The sequence below is a fragment of the Aedes aegypti genome, chromosome 3 (assembly GCF_002204515.2).
Source record: "Aedes aegypti strain LVP_AGWG chromosome 3, AaegL5.0 Primary Assembly, whole genome shotgun sequence".
Taxonomy (NCBI): domain Eukaryota; kingdom Metazoa; phylum Arthropoda; class Insecta; order Diptera; family Culicidae; genus Aedes; species Aedes aegypti.
This window is the reverse complement of record NC_035109.1, coordinates 311717073-311734295: the sequence shown is the minus strand read 5'-3', so window position 1 is coordinate 311734295 and position 17223 is coordinate 311717073. Positions and strand designations below refer to the sequence as shown.

The following is a 17223-nucleotide window of genomic DNA, read 5'->3' as shown; positions in this document are numbered from 1 at the left end:
GGAAAGATCAATCATCGTTTTGCTGAGTCCTGCTGATGAACCGGGAATTTGAAATTCCATCTGTCCATTCGAAATGAGAAGATTGATAGCTTTTGCATTAGACTTCGTGTTTTATTTTTTGTTTCCCCACATCCAATCCCACAGATTTTCAGCATGTTTTCTTCGTTTCATCTCCCATCCAACAGAGATCACAATTTGATTGGATGCTGCTGAGGTTACGATTGATCGATTCCGGGGAAACGAATTGCAACTCGGTCCATCAAGTAAAGCGGAACGAATCCGTAAATAGCTCTCAGCAAGTAGGTCGCGCTTCCCTCGCCAATTGGTCCATCCATCGTCCAGTTGGTGGTGGGAAATGCAACTTGGACTGCGTTATTCGATGGTGGGTGGGGCGTTGGGTGCTCCGTTTTTATATGGTAGGAATCAAGCTCCTAAATTTGATTAACATGGCCGGTCTGAAAATTTGTTTGAAGATCAAAAGCTTGTTATATTCTTAAGACGATGCTTCGATTTTTTGATAATAAGTGGATACAGACATTTCATATAGGGAAAGTGTACCAGTTATGGACATAGTGGTTCCCTATTTGGCCATATGCGAAATTCGGATAACTTTCACATTTTTAATCTTTTTGAATGTTTTAACATCAAGATATATCGTTAATCTTACTGCTAAAACACAAAAAAACTTTTAAAAATGTTGAAACATTCAAATTATCACGCATGGCGAAATAGGGAACCACTATGGCCATAACTGGTACACCTACCCTATTTATTACCGTTGGCTCTTTGCAGTTTGGTCATTATGGACCACCCTAGTGGCGAGTTTCTGCTGGGAGGACGGCAAGTGCTTCCAAGTATTTGTACAGCACTAAGTAGTAGGCAAACAAACAATCCGGAAAGGGGGGCTTCCGGCTGAAGACGGAACGGAGGAATTTGATCGGAATCGTGATGCACATGCGAAAAGTGGAATCCCTTTTCTTGTCAAAGTTATTCAAGCGAAAACGAATGGCTATCAGTAGGGCTCTCCGTTCTGTCTCGTCTCTGTATCGGAGCACTGCGCTGGGAGTGCACTTGGTGGCCACGTGATCATTGCAGAAGCAGCAGTAAATCATTGGCATGCAATTAAGTATAAGGGATTGTTACTGCGGGAGGAGTCCGGCGAACGACGACGCCAACGCAAAATTTCTGCTGAGTACTGGTTGGGAGTTGCTGTGGCCAAGTCTGGGTCTGTAATTAAGAGACTTCAGAATGCGAAGGGAAGGAATTTGCAATTGTATATTATGTGGATTGCGTACGAAGCTGTTCGTATTGTCGTTAGAATATAGTCATAAAATGACTGTTTGAAATTAGATGGCCATTTCTTATTTCGTTTTTCTCAGCCAGAGTGGCCTTAATTATTTTTTGCAGTAAAATAGAAAATTTTATAATTCGATTGCTACGCCTGAGTTAATTGAATTATCATATTAGGAAATTTTTAGCACATCTCAAAAGAATCTTCTCTAGAATACTAAATAACGAAAACCGGATTCAGAATCCTGTTTTGGATTCGGAAATATATCGGAAATGATTATAGTTTTTGGTGATGAATATCAAATACGCAGTCACCAATTAGAATGTGAAACATTAATAACATTTTATTTTCTTTTTTCTAGATTAAACGTAAATTCGATGGAACTAACGAACGCGTTGCTGTTAGGTAAGTATTAATCCAGCAACGGACTTATGCTCCGTAACCGGTCGTTTGCGAACGTCGCGACCCATTGGAAGCCCGCACTATAGAAATCTCAGCCAGTACGTCTTTGGCGAGTGTGGTTGGTTTTTCAATACCTAATAAATAATGCGCTCTCGGGCTAGGCATTGGATATAAATAGAAAGCGTTGTGTTAAAACAAGTTTCCATTGTTGTTAAATTATTGGTATTTCCTAGAATTTCTTGTTTACTTTAATTCCTTAAGCTTGTTCCAGGATACAAAAATAAAGATAAAATACATACAAAATATAAAAAATGGACAAAATGTTTCAGGATTTTCTCTACGAATTTTACCTATTTTTTCAGAAATTCATTTAGGAATTTCTTAAAGAGCTTCACCTTACCTGGGGTTTCAAAAGTATTTTGAGATTTCAATTCCTCAGAATAATGCTCCATGTAATTCTTCAAGAATTCTTTCCGGAATTTTACTTCGATGAATTAAGCAATCCTTTCATAAAATTCTCATGGGTTTTCTCCTGGTATTACTTCTGGAATTCTGATAAAACTTTTGCCAAGAAATTTCTCCAAGGTAGCGTTACACAACGTATTTTCTTAGGGGTTTGAAGGATATTTCTAGATAAACTTACATCGCGAATTTTTTTCTTCCTTGATATTTCCTCCATTTAATGGCACGAAGCGAGATCTTGCCAGAACAGCGTGGGACAACGGTGAGAGCAGAGGAAGGACAGCAAGCGCTCCTGCAAGCATTCCTCTCGATAAATCTGCCCGTTTATGGTGCCGGTTGTAACGACCGGCTTGCTGTACCGTCCGCACTCGCAGATCGCCTGCCACAACGGGTTCTTCTTCGCGAAGACCGGAGATTTGTTTGGTATCTACCTTGATGTAAGTCTCGTCCTCCATGACGAGGCAGCCTGGCTTGACCAGCCACTCACGATACAGCTGCCGCGCACGTAATTTGGGCACCGTGTTTTGCTTGTCAGTCCGCTTTGGCGCCTTCCTGACCTTGAAAACACGTCGCCCAGCCCGCTTCATGGTCTACTAGACGAACCACTTCGCAGATTGACCTTTTTGGCCGTTCGATGGTCTGCGTCTCCTGGAACATCTTTACAACGCGGGACACGGTGGAATGGTAGATTCCAAGCCTTTTGTCGATCCATCTGTGCGACTGACCAGGATTATCGATCACGGCGCCCAAAATTTGCTGGCGTAGCTTTTCTTGCTTCGAATGCATCTTAAAAACTAATTGACGCGATAAAATAACACTCTAAACTAGTATTATCAAAAATTTCATTGATTTTTACCCACGCGATACAAAGTTACACCCAATCCAATCTTTATTTTGAATCGCCCTCCTAATTCATAATTTAACTGCTCTAATGCTCTTGCCCTAGTGGAGGCAAAGAGAATATTCTGTCTGTAATAGGAATTCTGTCAGGTATTCCCTCAGGATTTTTTGCAGAAATTTTCTAATAATTCCAGAAGTTCTACGTGAGTATCAGTTTGTCGAAGAATTGTTCCTTAAATTTTCATGTCCAGGGAAAGTTTTCGAACAGTAATTTGAACTAAGCTACCGTGACTGTTCTGAGAAAACTTGTGTTCATTGCTACGAGGTTTCATTGTGAAAAAATATTCGCCAGTGGATTAGCAATCACAAGTCTTCAGGTGTCAGAAGGCCGGCTCCAGAGACACAATTACCGCCAATTAGGAAATTTATGCCATAGAAATTTAGGCACATTTTTCCTAGTTGTCTTGGTTTCCTGAAAAAGTCTTTCATATTAAAATCACCGAGCTTGCAAGTTGTAATAATCATGGTTTTCACGAATCTCGTAGTTTTCGTAAATTTTTAGTCATTATAGTGTTTTATGATTTCGTTGATGTAGGGCTTTCCTTAGGCGAGTGGTTAGAGTCCGCGGCTACAAAACAAAGCCATGCTGGAGGTCCGGGTTCGATTCCCGGTCGCTCCAGGATCTTTGCGTAATGGAAATTTCCTTGACTTCCCTAGGCATAGCGTATCATCGTACCTGCCACATGATATACGAATGCAAAAATGGCTATTTTGGCATAGAAAGCTCCCAGTTAATAACTGTGGAAGTGCTCATTGAGCTGAGAAGCAGGCTCTGTCCTAGTGAGGGCCTTATGCCAAGAAGAAGACATTTATGTAATTCGGTGAATTTTCAGAAATTCCATCAGTGGTTTTTTCATTTTTTTCAGGAAAAGTTCTTTTATTATACCAGGGAGGGCTCATGCAGATTTCTTGAAAATATTTTGAGCTCCATAAAATTTTCAAAAACTTGCTTCTAAAAAGCCACCCTTGAATTCATCAAAGAACTACTCTAGTGTTTCCTGCTCATATATTGAGTTTATTATAGGGAATCTTAGGGAATTTTATTCAGAGAATCAGTCACAAAATGTTAGGTTTATTTTAGTAGAAACATCAAAACACGGATTCTACAAGATTTATTTCTAAATTATTAGTTCAACAAAATTATCTCAGATGAATTATCTAGAAATTCTCTAAGATTCTGTCTTCATTGTTTGCAAAAGTTGTTCTAGAGTTTTCCCTAGTATTTCAATCTAGGGTTCTTCTATAAATTTCACCACAGATCATGAATGAGATTTTTAATAACTTTCAGAAGCGGGATTTTTTCAAATATTTTTATGGCATTTTTCATGATATCCACTATTACCATCTCGTGCGAATCCATCAGGAAATTTACGTTTCTTTTAAGGACATATCGCCTTGAGTACCAAAATGGCCTCTAATATGGCACCTTACTACCCCCTTCACTTCACGCTCCCTCCTCCCACACTTCTCACAGTGTTTTCGAGAGCGATCACAAAAAATGATTATTTGAAGCTACTAACCTTATAGGGACCCAGATAGCCGTAGCGGTAAACGCGCAGCTATTCAGCAAGACCAAGCTGAGGGTCGTGGGTTCGAATCCCACCGGTCGAGGATCTTTTCGGGTTTGAAATTTTCTCGACTTCCCAGGGCATAGAGCATCTTCGTACCTGCCACACGATATACGCATGCAAAAATGGTCATGGCATAGTAAGCTCTCAGTTAATAACTGTGGAAGTGTTAATAAGAACACTAGGCTGAGAAGCAGGCTCTGTCCCAGTGAGGACGTAATGCCAGAAAGAAGAAGAAAACTTATCGTAGAGGGGTAGTTTCTTAACTGAAAGCATTCCATAATGTGTTTTTCACATTTTACCAGTTTTTGAATGCAAACACGTAGTTATTACTGTGATTTGTGTTGTAAAGAATCACTTCTTCTTCACGCACTGAGATATTGTTTGCTGGCTTTTCGGTGCCCGTTCTAAAACTCACTCTTAATCGTATTTCTATTCACCGTAGCAATTCAAAAATCTAATGCGATACTTGAAACACTGTGATTTTTCACGCACTCCTGGGAGCAATAAATCACTTATATTCGTCAATTTGTGCTCGAAAACAGCACCGGAACGCGAATCCACTGAGCCAACATTGTTTATGCATCGGATGTGCCGCTCTCACTGATTGGAAGTGATGCCAGTTTTTATGTTTGGAATTAAAATTGTTTGGATATTCATACACTTGCTACAACCGCGTATTTAACGATTTCATAACACTCAAAGGGTCTACAAAGTCACAAGTGTTGCAAAACATTTTTATGCGTGAGAAAAACAATGTATGACGCAATTTAACAGCAAAAATGAATATTAGATATTATACAGTTCAATTGACTGTAGAATTCAAATGCATACTGATAGCAACTTTCTCCGTCCGTGAGAAACGAGAGAAGAGAGTAGAAAACTGCCAAAAAAAGTAAACAACACACGCGTGATGTGAAAAATGCTTATAATTTTGATCAAAACACAACATGAGTTCACTACCAAATGAAATAAATTGTGATTTTGAGCTTTTATGAAGTTCTTGATGAATTCATATCGACAATAATACCTTAGTATGAAACGTGTGCAAGTAATACTGCCTACATAATTCTGTGGGTGGAGGTATACATGGAACATGATGATTTATTTTTGGCCGACGCACATTACATTGTGCTCCGCCTTGTTGGGTGGCTCGAGTGGGTGGCAACATTATGTTTACGTGCTCAATGAACTTTCACCTTAATTCAGAGAATAATCCAGCAATTTTTTTAAAACTAATACAGGAACTTTCTTGGAGGTACGACTTTTATGTTGATGTTTGAGGTTATGGCTTTCAGTCTTAAATAATACTCAAAAATGGATTTTTGCTTACATCCGACGTTTCGGACACATGTATTGTGCCTTTTTCAAGGATTAGCTGTGTTCCGTTTTATCGTTTGCCCACAGCATAGGCAACATTTGTCCAACAGCATAAAACGAATTCCCCGTTCGGGTACTATACGGGAGTAGAAATCCGAAAACGATCCGGGTCGCAGAACTGACACGCAGTTGCCTGTTTTGGCGCCCCTTTTACTCTTGAAAGTAAAAGTGGCGCCAAAACAGGCAACTGCGTTTAACGATAGAACGGAACACAGCTAATCCTTGAAAAAGGCACAATACATGTGTCCGAAACGTCGAATGTAAGCAAAAATCCGTTTTTGAGTTTTATTTAAGACTGAAAGCCATAACCACGGTGCTCCCCTGACCATTATTATCATAAAAAAATCTCCATCAAATCTGTGCTCACCAGTCGATTTCTATAGCCAAGCTGCATGTCTGGGCAAAATTTTAAAAAAATCGTAGGGCCCGTTTTGAAGTTACGCTCTTTTGAATGTGTAAGTCCACTAATTCTAAGGAAATCTGAGATATTCAAGCGAATTTTCATTGGCCGAGATTATAAGGATAGATATAATATTAACATTTGAACCAAAGTAGGTTTATATAGTTATTTGTAAGTTCTGGGAAGAGTTATAAATGAGAAGATAGACGAAATTTGGAGTTACGTCCTTTTGGAAGCGTAACCATTGAAACACTTATTTCCAATAGTTTAATTAAGCATTCTTATACTTTTGAGCCTATTCAAATGTTTTCAATGGCACATTGCACTTATATGCCGCCAAATTTTTTCACAATTGACTGATTTTCCACAGGCTCAAGTGTTTTAAGGCTTTACGGAGCTAATTTCATCATGTAACCAAATTAGTTCTTTTAGCACAATATTTTGGCTAGCTTGGTGAACCCATGTACTCACGATTCAGTTTATTTTACATGCAATTATTGTTACCTGTTGTACATCGAAGAGAAGTATACGTCAAGGAATACTTTACGAGGTAAGTTTTCGGTTATGGATAACAGTGTATGGAATAAAATAAAATTAAAAACGTAGATAGCAGCGATACAAAATGGAAGAAAACAATGCAAAGTTTAAAACATTTGTGTTATTTTGTTTAATGGAGTTTTAATTTGTAGCATTTAAAGAGCTTAATTTTATACGTTTGTCTTTGTCAATTTGGAGAACTTTGTGAGGCTCCAAAAGTATGATTTTTTTTACTTCACAAGCACAGTCTGCGATCAAAAACAAATAAGTTAACATGGAAATCTTCAGATTGTGTAGGATTGGAACCATATTCTGGTATGTCGTTCAGCAGGTTATCAACAGGGCCACAGAACAATTTACGAGTTTCCGGTAATCAAAACTGGAATTAACGTTAAATCCATGAACAACTCTGTTTTAACCATATTTTATATATATTTCAAAATTATACGCCTTGACTTTGAATTCCATTATCCCGAATACCCGAAGACCATCTCCGCAAGTTCCAGTTTCTAGAATGGCATTACTTCGAATTCCATTATCACGGGACAATGTCATACAAGGTAATTATATATTCGGGACAATAGCATTTAGTCTAATAGTGCGTTAAGGGTGATGACACACTGGTTAATGAAATTCGGAGTTAAGGTATAGAATCTTCTCAAGAGAGTACGATTTTCAAGGGAGACATGTAGCATGAAGCTCTGAAAGTGTTATGATTTTAAATTCAATTAAACCAAATAATATCGAATGTTTTTTACTTTTCTTAAGCATATTTCAAGTACTGAGGCTTTCTCTTCACGAGTTACCATGAGAATGGACTGATTGATTTATACAATTCTTTTACTATTGTATTCATACAGAGCTCTTACGTGTTCGTGAAATCAAAAATACCGAGAAACCCAATGGTAAAATTGTAGATTTTTTGAAAAATATAAATGTAGTAATGTATGCTACAAATGATCACAAAAGTATTGACAGCGGTCTACAGTTCTATAGTTTGGCCAATTGTGCATTACTCAGCAATTGAAGTTTATGTTCTTAGGCAGTACAAAATTAGCCGCAATAGCCGGTAGCTTCTGATTCTTCTTATTGGCATTACGTTCCAACTGGGACAGAGCCTGCTTCTCTACTTAGTGTTCAATGAGCACTTCAACAATTATTAACTGAGAGCTTTCTTTGCCAAAGTTGCCATTTTTGTATCGTATATCGTGTGGCAAACATACAAACATACTCTATGCCCAGGGAAGTCAAGGAAATTTTAATTACGAAAAGATCCTGGACCGACCAGGAATTGAACCCAATCACCTCTAGCATGGCTTTGATTGGTAGCCACGGACTCTAACCATTCGGTTAGGGAAGGCCCAAGGTAGCTAGTTGGGCCATAATAATATTTTATGAATAATAATAATGACACGAACATTGCTCCGTAATGCCTTACAGCGCTTGAGCCTTTGAAATAATAATCAATTGTAAAAGACTTTGGCGACATATAAGTGCAATGTGTCATTGAAAACATTTGAACATGCTTAACGGAATGCCTGCTTAAAAGAATGCCGAATTAATCTATTGGAAATTAGTGTTATCAATGGTTACACTTCCAAAAGGACGTAAATCCAAATTTCGTCTATCCTCTCATTCAAAACTCCTCTCAGAAGTAAAAAATAACTATATAAACCAATTTTGATTTAAAATTTCATATTATATTTATTCTGATAATCACGGCTAATAAAAACTCGTTTAAATATCTCAGATTTCCTTAGAATTAGTGGACTTACACATTCAAAAGGGCGTAACTTCAAAACGGGCCCTACGATTTTTTTAAAATTTTGCCCAGACATGCAGCTTGGCTATAGAAATTGACTGATGAGCACAGATTTGATGGAGATTTTTTTCTGATAATAACGGTCAGAGGAGCACCGTGATAACCTCAAACACTAATACAGGAATTTCTTTGAAAACTCTTCAACGGATTTCTTCTGGCATTTCTCTAGGAATATTCTACAAATATTCACCGATATTTCTTCTGATTATTCTTGATGTACTGATCTGTACTAATCCATCAGGGGATTTTTGTGAATTTTTCCAGGGATTTCTACAGAAAATATGATCAGAGTGAATACCAGGTGTTTAAACATGTGTTGAAGGTCATATGAATGCTCTACGGAATATCTGGCGTAATGCTATTTATAGTTAAATACATTGAAAAATTTCAACAAGATTCTCAGAAAAACATCAATAGAGTACAGTGGGGTAAAAGTTAGAGTGGTGCAAAATTTTCTCTTTAAGATTTTTAGCTCAACTTTAAACAAAACCTACAAATGTCATGGTGGTACGAATGCTTTTCACGTAAGATACTTTCATTACAAATATGATTAAAATCGATAAAAATTCAGAAAAGTTATGGCTATTTATTGTTTTTTGACTTGAAAATTGTAATTTTTGGTTGAAATTTCAGCGCATCGAGCAAAATAAGGATAAAATATTTTTCGACTCTTTATCTTCGGGCGTTTCTAAGCCTACCATAAGAATGCTTTGAGGTGTATTAGTTTTGGCATAAATGCTTGGAATCAATTTCTGGCCTGTAGTGGGGCACAAGTTCGACCCATATATAAACTCGCGGAAAATTTTGTAAATTGCCTAAATCTACAAAATATCTTCCTGTACTGGGCAATATTTTGATGAAAATTTAGTGCGTATTTTACTGTAAACATAAGTTTATGGCTGGTAGAAAGTATGTCGGTCTTAAAGTGTCTGTACTTTGTGTTGCAAACAGCGAACTTTTGCGCCACACTAGATTCGACCTCTTGCCCACCGGTGGGGCAAATGTTCGTTTTAGACAATTCATTTTGAAACTGTTATTACTAAAAATGGGTTAATATTTTGACACAAGTTTGTTCAAAAAAATTATAGCCAATGTGTTTAAAGTCCACTGTGTGGTATTAATTTCTTTTCAACTGCTATTACTTTCCTGAAAATTTTAAATATAACTCGTAGGTCGAACTTTTGCCCCACCTTACTCTTTAGTTTTTACACAGAATTCCTAACGAAATTTCTTGAGAAAGTATTGATGCATTGTCTTAAGAAATATCCAGTGGATTGATACTAGAAATATATTTGCAAATTACTATCGGAATTATTGAAGATTTTTTAAATAATTTTTGAAAGAGTATTGGCCATACGTTTTGCAGTGTTTTTAACGAATTTCCAGCGGACATATCTAGCGTCTTGCAAAACTTTGCCAATTTCCGTGATATAATCTCATAGCAGTTTTTTGTTGCAAGCTTTCAAAATATGTCTATGTAATATTCAGTTCTGAGAATTCTAGATAAAATAATGAAAATTCAAAGGAAAAAATCTACCTCAAATTATATATTGTAAATTTTACGGCATCTGATTTTGTTTTCTGCAGATAGCATGAAGTAATTTCTTTATAAATTATTTCCTGTTCGATGTGTTTTCTTTACAGTTTTTACCATTCTTATCTGGAATAATATCTTAATTTACTATAAGAAAAACTTCAGTTATTGCTTCTCGTATTCTGCCAAGAAATCTTGGAGTTGAGTCTGGTAGAGCTCTTTCAGGTTCTCTTAGAAAATCAAAGACAAATTTTTCTATGTATGTTCTAAAAAAAATCATTACTATCATTGGGATAAAAATTACTTCCACTGTAAAATTTTTGAAACTACTAGAGCATGTGTTTTTCTTCATAGTATTTCTTGATCAAATGTTGGTTATTTTTATTTGGCGGATTTCATTGAATAATTACATCAGGAACTTCAAAACCATTTCTTAAAGAGCTTCTGGTGAACGTTTTCATTTTATAAGTGAAGACATTTCTCGTGGTATTTGAATAAAATATTCGAAAGAATACAAGGAAAACAATCTGGCTGGACATTGAAAAGTACATGTTGAAATTCTAATGAAAAATGTAGTGTTTACCAGTTAGAATATCTGGAGAAATGTTCTGAGGAATTCCTTAGTATACTCATAAAGACTTTTTCCAGCGGTTTTAAATTTTTTTGGGGCCTAAGAGACCACTTTTGGCGAAAATCCGAAACAAAATTGTGGAAAATTTAGTAGAAACAATTGTTAACCTCCTGAAATAATTACTGGCATAAGTTTTATAATTGGTTTAAAAAAGCCAGGAACAATTTCCAGAAAAACTCGCATTTTGTGCTTTCAATGACTCTTCTATATAAATAAAAATGAAGTGGTATTTGTATGTCACGAAATATCTTGAGAACGGAAGAACGGATTGATGTAAGTTTTTCACTTTTGCACTCGACAAAGGATGCGACGTGACTGCGTGATGATAATGTTTGGAAAAGTCTCCGCAATAATCGGGAGAACGGGACTAATGTTGTGTTTTGCATGGGAGATGACGTTTTACAATGTCCAAAGATGGACAAATTATGGGTGAAATTATGAAAAAAATCCACGTGCTCGGCTGGGATTCGAACCCAGGACTCTTGTATGCTAGACGAGCGCTTTACCAACTAAGCTACCGAGCCACTTGGTGACCCAATAACTGAGTTGGTTACAAGTTTAGAATTCAGTCCTGGGTTCGAATCCCAGCCGAGCACGTGGATTTTTTTTTTCATTTTTTTCATAATTTCACCCATAATTTGTCCATCTTTACCACGCGTAATTAGTTAATTAATTTAATAACCATGCGGATTGGATTACCGAACAGCTCAATATAAGTGTCAATTTATATAAGAGTGTTACTGCCTCTCTGTAGTAGTCATGTCGTCACTTGAGTGAGCACGACACGTTGATAGCCTTCCCACATCTTTACTCTTCCACAATACAGTTGTTTTTTTTTTTTTTTTTTTTTTTTTTTTTTTTAATTTCTTTATTAGTATCATTCCAAACATTACATTCATTTCTTATATCTAGGTGTTCTGTGTTATTTGACAACACTATCATCCTAATTTGGTAAAACAAATTTAAGATTTAATTAACATTTTGTTAACAACATATTACATTTCATTTGCCGTAGCAGTTCAGTTTTTTTTACAGGTGAGTTGGTTTCACCTGCTTATAAGAGAAAAAAAAATGTTTTTAATATACTTAACCTAACTTAACCTATACATATAACGCATTAATCGTGGCAATAGAAGATTGTAACGATTTTTGCCTGAAATTATTAATGATTGTATTTGACATTTGTTCCAATGTTTCAACATTGGATATTCTATGTAACTCATTGGTACTATACCAGGGAGGAAGCCTCAGAATCATTTTCAAAATTTTATTTTGAATTCTCTGCAGAGCTTTCTTCCTGGTATTACAACAGCTAGTCCATATCGGTACAGCATACAACATGGCTGGCCTGAAAATTTGTTTGAATATCAACAGCTTGTTCTTAAGACAAAGTTTTGATTTTCTATTAATAAGGGGATAGAGACATTTTACATATTTATTACATTTGGCTTGAATGCCCTCAATGTGATTTTTGAAAGTTAAATTCTTATCTAGCATGAGCCCTAGATACTTAACTTCATCTGACCAATTTATTGGAACCCCTCTCATCGTGACAACATGTCTACTTGAAGGTTTCAAATAAAGAGCTTTTGGTTTATGTGGGAATATTATTAGTTGAGTTTTGGAAGCATTAGGAGAAATCTTCCATTTTTGCAAGTATGAAGAAAAAATATCCAAACTTTTTTGCAATCGACTACAGATGACACGCAGGCTTCGTCCTTTGGCGGAGAGGCCTGTGTCATCCGCAAACAAAGATTTTTGACATCCCTGAGGTAACTCAGGTAAGTCAGATGTGAAAATATTGTATAATATTGGTCCCAAAATGCTGCCTTGGGGAACACCAGCTCTTACAGGAAGTCTTTCAGATCTGGAGTTCTGATAATTAACCTGAAGTGTACGATTTGATAGATAACTTTGAATTATTCTAACAATGTATGTTGGAAAATTAAAGTTTTTCAGTTTTACAATCAAACCTTCATGCCAAACACTGTCGAATGCTTTTTCTATGTCTAGAAGAGCAAGACCAGTAGAATAGCCTTCAGATTTGTTGGAACGGATCAAATTTGTTACACGTAAAAGTTGATGAGTGGTCGAATGTCCATGGCGGAATCCGAACTGTTCATTGGCAAAAATTGAATTTTCGTTGATGTGGGCCATCATTCTGTTCAAAATAACCTTTTCAAAAAGTTTACTGATGGAGGAAAGCAAACTGATTGGACGATAGCTAGAAGCTTCTGCAGGATTTTTGTCGGGTTTTAAAATTGGAACAACCTTAGCATTTTTCCATTTGTCAGGAAAATGTGCTAATTGAAAACATTTGTTGAATATATATATTAACTATTAACTAAAAATGATAAGCTACTTTCTGGAAGTTTCTTGATGAGGATGTAGAAAATTCCATCATCGCCAGGAGCTTTCATATTTTTGATTTTTTTAATTATAGTTCTCACTTCTTCCAAATCAGTCTCCCAGGCATTTTCGAAAACGTTCTCTTGATTGAGAATATTTTCGAACTCCTGAGTAACTTCATTTTCAATTGGACTAGTAAGTCCTAAATTAAAATTGTGCGCACTTTCAAACTGCATAGCAAGTTTTTGAGCTTTTTCGCAATTAGTTAGTAATAATTTTTTTTTTTTTTGTATTGGCTTCTGAGGGTTTTTCAAGATTTTCGATAATTTCCAAAAGGGCTTAGAGCCAGGATCCAATTGAGAAATTTTATTTTCAAAATTTTTGTTTCTTAATTGAGCAAAACGTTTCTTGATTTCTTTCTGCAAATCCTGCCATATAATTTTCATAACAGGATCGCGAGTGCGTTGAAATTGCCTTCTCCTCACGTTTTTAAGACGGATCAAGAGTTTAAGATCATCGTCTATAATCACGGATTCAAATTTTACTTCACATTTTGGAATTGCAATGCTCCGGGCTTCAACAATGGAATTTGTTAAAGTTTCAAGAGCATTGTCAATATCAAGTTTAGTTTCTAAAGAAATGTTAACATCGAGATTGGAGTCAACATACGTTTTATATATATTCCAGTCGGCTCGTAAATAATTGAAAGTGGAGCTGATAGGATTGAGAATCGCTTCTTGGGATATTTGAAATGTAACAGGGACATGATCAGAATCAAAATCAGCATGAGTAATCAGTTGGCTACAAAGATGACTAGAGTCGGTTAAGACCAAATCGATCGTAGATGGATTTCTAGAAGAGGAAAAACATGTGGGGCTATCAGGGTATTGAATTGAGAAATATCCTGAAGAGCACTCATCAAATAAAATTCTGCCGTTGGAATTACTTTGAGAATTATTCCATGACCGATGTTTGGCATTAAAGTCACCAATGACAAAAAATTTTGACTTATTGCGAGTCAATTTACGCAAGTCAGTTTGGAGCAAATTAACTTGCTGCCCAGAGCATTGAAAAGGCAAATAGGCAGCTATGAAAGTATATTTACCAAACTGTGTTTCAACAGAAACACCTAAAGTTTCAAAAACTTTAGTTTCAAATGATGAAAACAGTTGATGTTTTATACGCCTATGAATGATGATTGCAACTCCCCCGCATGCCCCATCAAGTCGATCATTACGATAAACAAAAAAGTTAGGATCTCTTTTGAGTTTAGATCCAGGTTTTAAATACGTTTCGGTAATAACTGCTATATGCACGTTATTAACCGTAAGAAAATTAAATAGCTCGTCCTCTTTACCATTCAGAGAACGAGCATTCCAATTTAAAATATATAAATTATTATTTGGATCCATTAGAAAAACGTAATCCAATAACTATTTGATTTGTAAATTTTACACCTACTTGGACTGCTTCAGTCATAGTAGTGGCTTTGAACATTGCATCAATCATTAGATTCAATTGTTCAGTTAGAAAATTAAAATCAGAGGCAGACATGTCATGTGATTTCCCATTGGAATTTTCGGTAGACGAAGAAGCGGAGTTACCTGTGGCGGTAGGGTTTTTTCCATTTGATTTGAAACAAGTAGAATGGGTACCCATGGATCGAACAGGGGAGGAGTTCAAATTTCCTGCTACGATATCGGCAAAGGATTTACCGTTATACATTCGAAATAGAAAGATTCGAACGGCTACCCGACGGATTAAAATTAGTTTGTGAATGAGCATGATTATGATCTTCCTGATGGGTATGATTCATGATCAAGCGATCGTTAACTGAAAAATGAGCATTGTTCGATACTCTACCAGTCAAATTCCGGAAACGACCGTTATCGTAACGGATATTATCTTTCATCTGCCTGGCACGAGCCTCAATGACCTTTTTGCGTGAAGGACAATTCCAAAAATTGGACTTATGGTTAGCCCCGCAATTACAACATATGAATTTGGTGGTATCTTCCTTCACTGGACAGACGTCTTTGGCGTGAGAAGAACCTCCGCAAATCATGCATTTAGCATCCATGCGACAATTTTTTGTACCATGACCCCACTTTTGGCACTGACGGCACTGAGTGGGGTTCTGGTAATTTCCTCCAGGTTTCTGGAAATGTTCCCATGTCACACGGACATCAAACAAAAGTTTTGCTTTTTCTAAAGCTTTAATATTATTTAGTTCTTTTTTGTTAAAGTGAACTAAATAAAATTCTTGAGAAAGCCCTTTCCGAACAATGCCAGATTGGGTTCTCTTTTTCATAATGATTACTTGGACTGGGGAAAATCCAAGCAAATCATTTATTCCATTTTTGATCTCTTCAGGTGATTTATAGCCACTTGAGAGACCTTTCAAGACAACTTTGAACAAACGTTCAGTTTTGTCGTCATAAGTAAAAAATTTGTGCTTCTTCTCTTCAAGATGTTTGAGAAGAAGCTCACGATCTTTAAGAGTTTCCGGCAAAACGCGACTGTCTCCTTTCTTTGCGATTTGGAAGGAAACCTTGATTCCCCTAATGGAGTTCAAGATCTCCTGCCTAAATCCCCCAAATTCGGAACAACTGACCACGATAGGCGGCACTCTTAGCTTCCTCACTTGAATCAAAGAGCCTGGGCTAGAGGCTGCTTCGATTTGATGTTCGGAAAATTTGTCTAGAGCATCGAACTGATTGCTCATTTCAATACAATTATTCATTTCACCCTTGGAAGAAAGTTCGCATTCCGGGGAAGCGTCCTTTCTTCCATTCTTGCCACGTGTAGTGACAGTTTTAAAACCCACTTTTTTGGAAGGAAGTAGTGAATTCAGAGATTCACCCTTCCTTTTGTTTGTTGTTGATACCATGTTTAGTTAATAAACGAGAAAGACGTGACCTTCGAGAGGTTTTTTCCCTAGACGGTGTCCAAGAAGGATTACCACCGCTAGCTTTCGCCAACGGGTCCAACGAAAAATCGAAGGCACGGGTCCAAACAAGGATCGTAAAGGGATCAATAGTAGAAAAATAGTACTGAAAAGTACTGTTTTAGTAGCACTGAAAAGTACTGTTTTATTGCTTTAGGTAGTTTTTAAGAAAACTTCCAAGAGCAGAGAGAATTCGTGTACGCACAGCACGAAAGTACGATGCGCACTGAACAATACAGTTGTTGTGGAAGCGATGTAGGTACTATAGGCAAACAGTTTCAACACAAAATAAATCGCACTCGCTCGTTACGCGTGTGTAGGAACATGAGACGGATGGATATTGGTTATGAAAGGGGTCCGCGTGGTCTGTAGGGATTTGAATTCTAAACTTGTAACCAACTCAGTTACTGGGTCACCAAGTGGCTCGGTAGCTTAGTTGGTAAAGCGCTCGTCTAGCATACAAGAGTCCTGGGTTCGAATCCCAGCCGAGCACGTGGATTTTTTTCATAATTTCACCCATAATTTGTCCATCTTTACCACGCGTAATTAGTTAAGAAATTTTTAAATATTCTAAACCATAATGATTGTCATGATCACCTCTCTAGAAGAAGCAAGTTTGATTCAAAAATGTAAAATTAGTTAAGTAATAATATATACAATTTTCATTAGACTGGTCCAGCTCAGTATGGGAGAAAAATAAAGTTGTATGATTCCACGGGGCACCCCCCAGGATTATTTCTTGGGGTTAGAGGAAGCCTTTCTGAAAAATTCAGCTCATTTGATCGTGCCATGAGCTGGCGCATTTGAATTGAAGTTATTATAGGATTTTCAGCTCAACCATATGAGCAACAGCACATCATCTACTGTTTGGTTCAGGAAAATAAATGATCGCGTTCAATTGGACCCAGAATGCCAAAAATACTACTTGATGTAATTGCGACGAATATTGTAGAAAATGGTACCATGATCAAAATAATAAAGTTGGTGATTCAACCATCTG

The 17223-nt window shown here is 36.8% G+C and overlaps 2 non-coding genes across 2 annotated transcripts; one reads left to right on the top strand and one right to left on the bottom strand.

Moving 5' to 3' along the window:
* Positions 1-11379: 11379 nt before the first annotated feature.
* Positions 11380-11451, bottom strand: Trnaa-agc. Its single transcript has one exon. It is a non-coding gene; the product is annotated as a tRNA-Ala (tRNA).
* Positions 11452-16644: 5193 nt separating this feature from the next.
* On the top strand, positions 16645-16716 carry Trnaa-agc. Its single transcript has one exon. It is a non-coding gene; the product is annotated as a tRNA-Ala (tRNA).
* The last annotated feature ends 507 nt before the right edge of the window (positions 16717-17223 follow it).